The following is an 8,809-nucleotide window of genomic DNA, read 5'->3' on the forward strand; positions in this document are numbered from 1 at the left end:
AAAAAAATAAGAGTAATATGAATTTGAGATGGAAGAAATGTAGTGCTTAAACCCCCTTTTAGAAATTTTAGTACTTATTCATTCATTTTTCATTAACATTGCTACCATTATGAGAAACTCTAATTACTTTTAAAAATATTAAATTCATGAACTAGGCATTTTTACAAATTTTATCAAAAAAGAAACAAAGTCAAAGATATATATGAAGATCTACATACACAGAAATAAATGGCAGAGTCAAGATATAAAATATATCTTCTTCTGTAGTCTGCAAAAATTCACCTCTGTCCTGCTGACATGTTATATATTTAAGCTAGAAATGTATAATTGGTGATTTTGAAATAATAAAGTATGTTCACTTTATGTTCCAACTGTGAGATCCTGTTGTGTTTTTGTAATAAAGTAGAAGAAATCTGATACGGAATTTAGTGAGGAAAAAATTAAGCAATTATTTTTAATAATCTCAATTTTGCATGAGGCTAGTTTAAATAGGTTAGAACTACTTATAAATAGAAGAAGTTAGCAATTTTCAATCAGGGTCATCATACAATACTATCACAAGTTTTCAGTAAACTTGTTGGTATAAAAAAGGAACAACTACTTATTGAAGTAGTTTTTTGAAGAATTCTGAAATAAAGAGGAGTAGAGATAGAAAGCTTTTACTCTTGAGCTCAGAAGGTCAGTCTGAAAGTGACAGGTGTCCTGTCTTCTTACAGTGAGCAGAGTTTCTCCAGAAGTAGTTATATTTGTCAGGAGAAAAAGGGACACAGAGCAGGAAGGTGAAGTGCATTAGCACTGAGGGTTAGAGAGGCTGGATAAAGCAAGTCTGAAAGGTACATTCTGCAGTTTCAAGGCAACAAGGAAAGCCATTCCCATTTCAATGGCATGAGTTAAAATATGACTCAAAGCTGAAGGAACTTCAGAAGAAATCATCCTGCACTTGAGGGTTGAGTAAGGGTTGCTGAGAGTGACTATGAAAAAGAACTTTATGAAGGAATCATGTGTGAATATGACAACAATTAATGACTCACACTCAAGCAATGTCTTTCCATATCAGCTTCTTCAAGTTCTGAAGTATGTTCAGGTGTTATCGAAAATACATAACAGTATTTGACAAAAAAACAGAAGAATAAAGATTTGAAATTTAGTGACCCTGATAGTATCAATATATAAATAGTTTCACCACAGGTAATATCTACATATCAAAAGTTGTAAGTGATTCTTTTGAACAGAGAAAACTAAGCACCTATGTACATTCGAGGAACACATGGAGAAGCATGAGAAATGTATGGTGGCATTTAATGGGAATGATTTAGTGGTCATGGAATGGATTATAATTGATTGTAATATATTGATAAGCTCTGAATAAATAGTACCCTCCAATCTCTACTCAGATTCTACAAGGTTATCACATTATCATAAATATTAACATACATGAAACCTGACTAATGAGATGGGGATGAATAGAAATTACCTATATTAAATCTTTTTAATCTTCTGGGCAAATATTTAACTTCCAGTAGATACATTTTATAACTAGTAAATGATAGAAATAGATGCAAACATATGCACAAGCTAGTAAATATTACATTTTACTGCTATCCCAATTCTGAAGACAAGTGTAAAAAGCAGGGAGCCCAAAGGAGAATGGGAAGTATGTTATAACCTGACCAAACCATTTTAATAGAATATAAATGTATTAATGAGAGGCAATATATGAGCTCAGATTAATTCCTTCCACATGTGAATCTTCCATGTTTCTTAGGGATTATTTACCTGACTCTTCATGGCCAAGGGAAATTTTCCTAAGATGCCCAACTCCACCACAGTGACTAAATTCCTGCTTACAAGGTTTTCTGATGTGTGGGAGCTCAGAGTCTTACATGCCTTGCTGTTATTACTGATGTACTTGGCAACCCTGGTGGGGAATCTTCTCATTGTCATACTAATCACCTTTGATTGGAAACTTCACACCCCCATGTATTTCTTCATTAGGAATCTGTCTGTTTTAGACATGTGCTACATTTCCATCACAGTCCCCAAGGCATGTATCATCTTCCTACTTGACAGCATGGCAATCTCCATGGCTGGATGTGCAGCTCAGCTCTTCCTCATGGTTGCATTTGTGACAGTAGAGCTGCTGTTCATTACAATCATGGCTCATGACCGCTATGTGGCCATCTGCCAGCCCCTGCACTACTCTGTGATCATGAACCCTCGGGTCTGTGTCCAGATGACTCTGGCCTCTGTACTCAGTGGTCTGGTCCACTCTGGATTCCAAATCAGCATCACATTCAGGCTGTCCTTCTGTCAGTCCAACGTGGTCCATCAGTTCTTCTGTGACCTGTCCTCTCTTCTGAAGCTCTCCTGCACTGACACTTTAAACAATGAAATTTTAATTTTCATCACTTCAGTGGTGATTGCTGGTGGCTGCTTTGCCTTCATCATCATGTCTTATATTCACATATTTTCTACTGTGCTCAAGTTTCCAACCAGTGGTGAGTGAGGAAAGGCTTTTTCCACCTGTGTACCTCACATCGTTGTGTTAACAATTTTTGTCAGCTCAGGTGTTGCTGTGTATGTGAAGCAGTCTCCAGCTCACCCACATTTCAGGATACACTCTCTTCTGTATTCTATTCTCTAGTCCCTCCTTTCTTGAATCCAATCATCTATAGTCTTAGAAACAAGCAGATAAAGGAAGCTGTAAAGAGAGTTATGAGGAGAAAGCTTTACTCAGGAAAAAAATAGCATAATTGTTTGAAGCTGAAATTTTCAATCATAAAAAAAAAATCAACTCTCAGACTAGCATTTCAGGGAATTTCTGTTTACCTGGGATTCATTAGCACTCCCCCTTGATCACAAAGTAGGTCTTTCCCTCTCAGTGTTTATGTCTGTTTATCTTTGTTTTTTTTTAAGATTTATTTCTCTCCCCTTCCCCCCCACTCCAGTTGTCTGCTCTCTGTGTTTATTTGCTGCATCTTCTCTGTCCACTTCTGTTGTCATCAGCGGCATGGGAATCTGTGTTTCTTTTTGTTGCATCATCTTGCTGTGTCAGCTCTCCATCTGTGCAGGGCCATTCCTGGGCAGGCTGCACTTTCTTTCATGCTGGGCAGCTCTCCTTGGGCGCACTCCTTGTGTGTGGGGCTCCCCTATGCAGGGGACATCCTTGCGTGGCATGGCACTCCTTGCATGCATCAGCACTGCACATGGGCCAGCTCCACACGGGTCAAGGAGGCCCTGGGTTTGAACTGCAGACCTCCCATGTGATAGACGGATGCCCTAACCACTGAGTCAAGTCCGCCAACTCTTTGATCTTTTTAAAAACACTTTTTATAAAGCAATCTGAACTCTAACCTAATCAGAGTATGTACCACTGTTGGTGAATTATCACAAAGGGACTTATAGATAATCAGTCAGTAGCCAAGTAAAGAAAATTGTGTCATTTTTTAAAGTCTTTTCTTTTGTGTGATGTTTTGAAATGGAATCAGTCACTGAAGAATTGTGTGAGCTGTGTGACAACCAGAGGAACAAAACACATATAGTGGGTGACCTAGGAGACACTTATCTCCAGATGTTGCTTTGTATGCACATTTTCACATTTGTTGTGTGGGTTGGATATATATTGGGCTTCAGTGTGAGGCTTTTAATATGTATCATAAATCAAAAATATTATCAATGAGGTTAAATCATGCGAGACTTGGCAAGTGTGTGCAAATCAAGTCTGTTTGAATTTCATCCTCTTCTTTCAAGGCAACTTTTATATGAAATAAAATAACAGACAGTTCTCAATAAAAACCTTCTTCTTAAGTTTCAAGAATAATTTCAATATTGTTGTACCTGAATTTTTGTTCACATATGAAAATGTTTCTAAAATAAATAATTTGATAAAAACTGAAAATAGATTTTACATATTTGTAAATATCACCAATTAACTTTATCAAAATGATGGCAAATTTACACTTCTGCCAACAAAATTCTATTCACATACCTACTTACCTGTATATGATATGGTTATTTACTAATTCTTATTAAAATTATGGGCAAACCATCTCATTGTTGATGCAATTTGTAGGTCCATTATTTCTAGAGATGTAGAGAATTAGTTCACCACATATGGAATTGAAATATTTTTGACAATATCAGGATGTAGGAACAAAACTGCATTAGAATAAAAAAATGGCAATAAATGGAGACAAAAATTCATAACAACAAATACAGGTAATCAGAAATGTTAAATAAGAAGGTTAATAAAATAAACACCACAAATATATATATATGTGTGTATATATATATATATCTTTTTGGGGTAATGGAAACATTGTCTGAAAGGATGATAGCACAAGTCTGATGAAACTGAGAGCCACTGAGTGTGTGTGTGTGTGTGTGTGTATATAGTTTGTTTGTTTGTTTGAAATATACATTTTTCTTTACAAAGAAGAATGAAAAGATCTGGTTAATATCAGAGTAGGCAGGGCTATGCGCTTTTCTACAAAAACTTTATGTCTGCCCTAAGGAGCTTGATAAATTACACTCACAAATTATTCTACTCATGCTACAAATTTCCCCTGATTATACATTTCTTTCTTTTTTCCTTCTTTATTTTCTTTTAAATGTTACATTCAAAAAATATGAGGACACATATAGCCCCCACCCCCCCACCCCACTCCTCCCATATCAACAACCTCTTCCATCATTGTGGCACATTCACTGCACCTGGTGAATACATTCTGGAGCACTGCTGCACCACATGGACAGTGGTCTATGTTGTAGTCTACACTCTTCCCCAGTCCACCCAGTGGACCATGGCAGGACACACAATGTCCAGCATCTCTCTCTGCAGCTCCACCCAGGACAACTCCAAATCCTGGAAATGCACCCATATCATATCTCTTCTTCCCTCTTCCTACCCTCAGCAGTTACCGTGGCCACTTTCTCCACATGATATTACAATTTCTTCCCTTATGAATCACAATAGTTCCCCAGCAGAACACCAGTAAGTCCACTCTAATCTATATTCTATTCCTCCATCCTGTGGACCCTGGGATGGTTAAGACCGGTCCCCCTCTACATCAAGAGGGGGCTTAGATTCCAAATGGGTGATGGATGCAATTCTCCTGCTTGTGGTTGTAGGCACTCTTGGCTCCCTGGTATGGTGGCTGATCTTCTTCATCTCGTTATCTGGCCAGGGCAAGTCCAATGAACCAGAGGATAAGAGTTGCAAGTTTGCTGAGACTCAGAGCCTGACTGTCACATGGATAGTCTAGAAATTCAGGCCTCCTGAGTATACACCAACCCAAACACCAACCATAGGTCTGGTAAAAGTAACAGAAGAGTTATGTGTAGAAAGGTCATATCTGAGTCCAACTCCATCACACTCAGGAACACAAATTCCACCAAGTATATATTTTGATGAATTGTACAAGGCATGGAACTGTATCACAGAGTGAACCATGTGGTCAGTGACAGACTACGGTTACTAGTACAAATATAAGTGAGTTCTTTCCTGAAATACAACAAATGTATAATACTAATAACATGGTGTTAATAATAGGGAAGTTTATGGAAAAAATACACCAAATGTAACCTGTGGACCATAGTTAGAAGTAATATTTTGATGATGTTCTTTCAAAATCTGCAACAAATTTTCCAGAACATTGCAAGGTGAATGTGAAGGGGTGTTGTATGGGAGTGCTGCACAATATGCATGATTGTTCTGTGAGTTCACAACTTCTTTAATTAAAAAAAATTAAAAATGTCTACAATTCCACACAATAGAACGAAGTACCAAATTAAAATGTGGGCAAAGGACTTTAACAGACATTTCTCCAGAGAACATATACAAATGGTCAGTAAAGACATGCAAATATGCCATTTAAGAACTGCAAATCAAAATCACAGTGAGATACCCCTTTTCAATGACTCAGATGGCTATTACTTTCAAAATGCAAATTGACAAGTTTTGATGATGCTGCTGAGAAGCTGAAATACATTACACTGTTGGTTGAAAGATGAAATGATATAACAACTGAGGAAAATGGTTCAGCATTTTCTCAATGAGCTAAACAAAGAATTACCACATGACCTGGCACTTCCACTCCTAGATATATATCCCCAAATTTAAAAACAAGAATCATATATTTGGGTATCAAAGTTTATAGAAGCATTACTTGCAATAACTAAAAGTTAAAGATAACTCATATCCATCAACAAATAAATGGATAAACAATGGAATATTATTCCTCAGTAAAAGGAGTGAAATTTGATAAATGGTCAGCATGAATGGATCTTGAAAACTGCTCACTAAGCAAAATAATACAGACAAAAAGCATAATTATTGTATTATTCTATTTATATTAAATATATAGAGTAAAATCATTCATAGAGACAGAAAGTAGATTTGAGATAACCTGGGCATGGCAGGAGGGGGACAATGGATATTTTTGCTTAAAGGGGACAGGTATCTATTTAAAATGATGAAAACATTTTGTTAATATATGCTGGTGATGGTAGCACACAATGATGATGTAATGTCCTTAACTGTAATGCAAAAATGTATAAATAACAAATAAAAAATAAGTTAAAATAATGAGTTCCCTTTATAATAGCATTAAAAACAATTGGTAGTTCAGATATAGTTCCATAAATTAACACAATTATTCTGCACAAGGGGCCCAAGACAAATCAGCTGGTAAAATAATAAACAAATGGTGCTGGAAAAACTGGATACCTAAAGGCTAGCAAAATAATTTGGTCTCTGTTATCACATCCAACACAAAAATCAACTGAAAATGGATCATAACACTCTGTATATGGGATAAAACTAGAAATAATAGAAATGTTGTAAGAGTGATATCTAATGACTGCATATTAACCATGGGATTCTTAGATATAACACTATAAACAGAAGAAACAAAAACAAAAATATAACTTTTAGAATCAAACCAAAATAAAACTTTCATGGTCAAATGACATTACCAAGAATGTGACAAAGCTCTTTTTTAAAAGGTAGAACATATTGCAGGTCATATCTCGAATACAATTCAATCTAAAATACACAAATACACTGGCATTGACTTACTGATATAATATATAAAAGTCTCTTACACTCAATGATCATCTTTTAACATAGCTATTGTTTTCTTCTCTCTAGTTTATACACATAATTGTAAAAAGTCTTATATATGCAATATCACCCACATTCATATTTTACATGAGTTTTCACAGTGTTATACAATCCCAAGTAACTTTTTAGTTAGCTTTCCTTCCAGTAATACATATGTACTTAAGCTTTCCCTTTCAACCATTCTAATAACCATACAATATCTCTGCTAGTCACAAACAGCATGATATGCTCTCACCATTTCCATGCATTTTCAAAGATTTGCAAACTACCTTTTAACCAGTTCTGCACAGATTCACCATTAGTTTCCATTCTCTAACCTCATTCAATTTGCTGGTGACCTATATTCTAATTATTAACTCCATGAGTTTACATAATATATTTATTCCATAATAGTGCAATCATACAGTATCTGCCCTTTCGTGTCTGGCTTGCTTCATTCAACATATTGACCTTCAGGTTACTCCATGTTGTGAAATGCTTCATGATGCCATTTCTTCTGACAGCTAAATAATATTCCATCATGTGTATACACCACAATTTATTTACCCATTCATCAGTTGATGGACAATCTGGGTTGTTTCCAACTTTTGGCTATCATAAATAACACCACTATGAACATTGTTGTGCAGATGTCTATTCATGTCACTGCTCTCAGTTCTCTGAATATATACCTAGTTATGGTATTTCTGGGTCATATGACAAGTCTATATTTAACTTCTTTAGGAATAGTCAGTTTTCCACAGTGGCTGTACCATTTTACATTCCCAAGAGCAATGAATAAACATTTCCATCTTTCCTATCCTCTCCAACATTTACAGTTTTCCAACTTTTTAATAGTGGCCAGCCTAATAGGTGTGAAATGATGTCTTATTGTAGTTTTGATTTGCATTTGCCTAATTACTAGTGATGTTGCACATTTTTTTCATGTGTTTCTTTGCCATTTGTTCTTTTTCCTTGGGCAACTGTCTTTTCAAGTCTTTGGCCCATTTTTTAATTAGGTAGTTTGTCTTTTTATTTTTGAATTGTATGATCTCCTTATATGTCATCAATACTAATCCCATATGGAATATGTGGTTCCCAAATATTTTCTACAATTGAGTCAGCAGCCTTTTAATCCTTTTGACAAAGTCCTTTGAGGTACAAAAGAACTTAATTTTCAGAAGGTCCAATTTACCTTTTTTTTTTACTTTGTTGTTCATGCTTTTAGTGCAAGGTTTTAGAACACCTTGAAGATGTTTTCCGACATTTTATTCCAAGAGTTTTATGGCTGTCACTTGTATATTTAGGTCCTTTATCCATTTTGAGTTATTTTTAAAATAATGTGTGAGATATTGGTCCTCTTTCTTGTAGATATGGCTACCCATCACTCCCAGCACCATTTGTTGAATAGACTCTTCTGGCCCTCTTGGGAGGACTTGACAGCCTTGTCAAAAATCCCTTGACTTTGATGTTAGAGTCTACTTCTGAGTTCTCAGTTTGGTTCCATTGGTCAATGTGTCTGTCTTTATGCCAGTACCAAGCTGCTTTTAACTCTGTAGGTAAGTAATATGCTTTAAAGTCTGGAAATGAGAATCTTCCACCTTTGTTCTTTTTTAAGGGCATTTTGGCTATTCAGGGCCTTTACCCTTCAAAACAAGTTTGACGATTGGTTTTTCCATTTCTACAAAAATGCCGTTAGGATTTTTA

General features: G+C 35.7%; 1 pseudogene; it reads left to right on the forward strand.

Annotated features, from left to right (window-relative positions):
• The first annotated feature begins 1,810 nt into the window (after positions 1-1,810).
• On the forward strand, positions 1,811-2,748 carry LOC131280827 (olfactory receptor 14C36-like; annotated as a pseudogene).
• Positions 2,749-8,809: the final 6,061 nt, after the last annotated feature.

This window comes from Dasypus novemcinctus, chromosome 13 (assembly GCF_030445035.2).
Source record: "Dasypus novemcinctus isolate mDasNov1 chromosome 13, mDasNov1.1.hap2, whole genome shotgun sequence".
In the NCBI taxonomy this organism is placed as follows: Eukaryota; Metazoa; Chordata; class Mammalia; order Cingulata; family Dasypodidae; genus Dasypus; species Dasypus novemcinctus.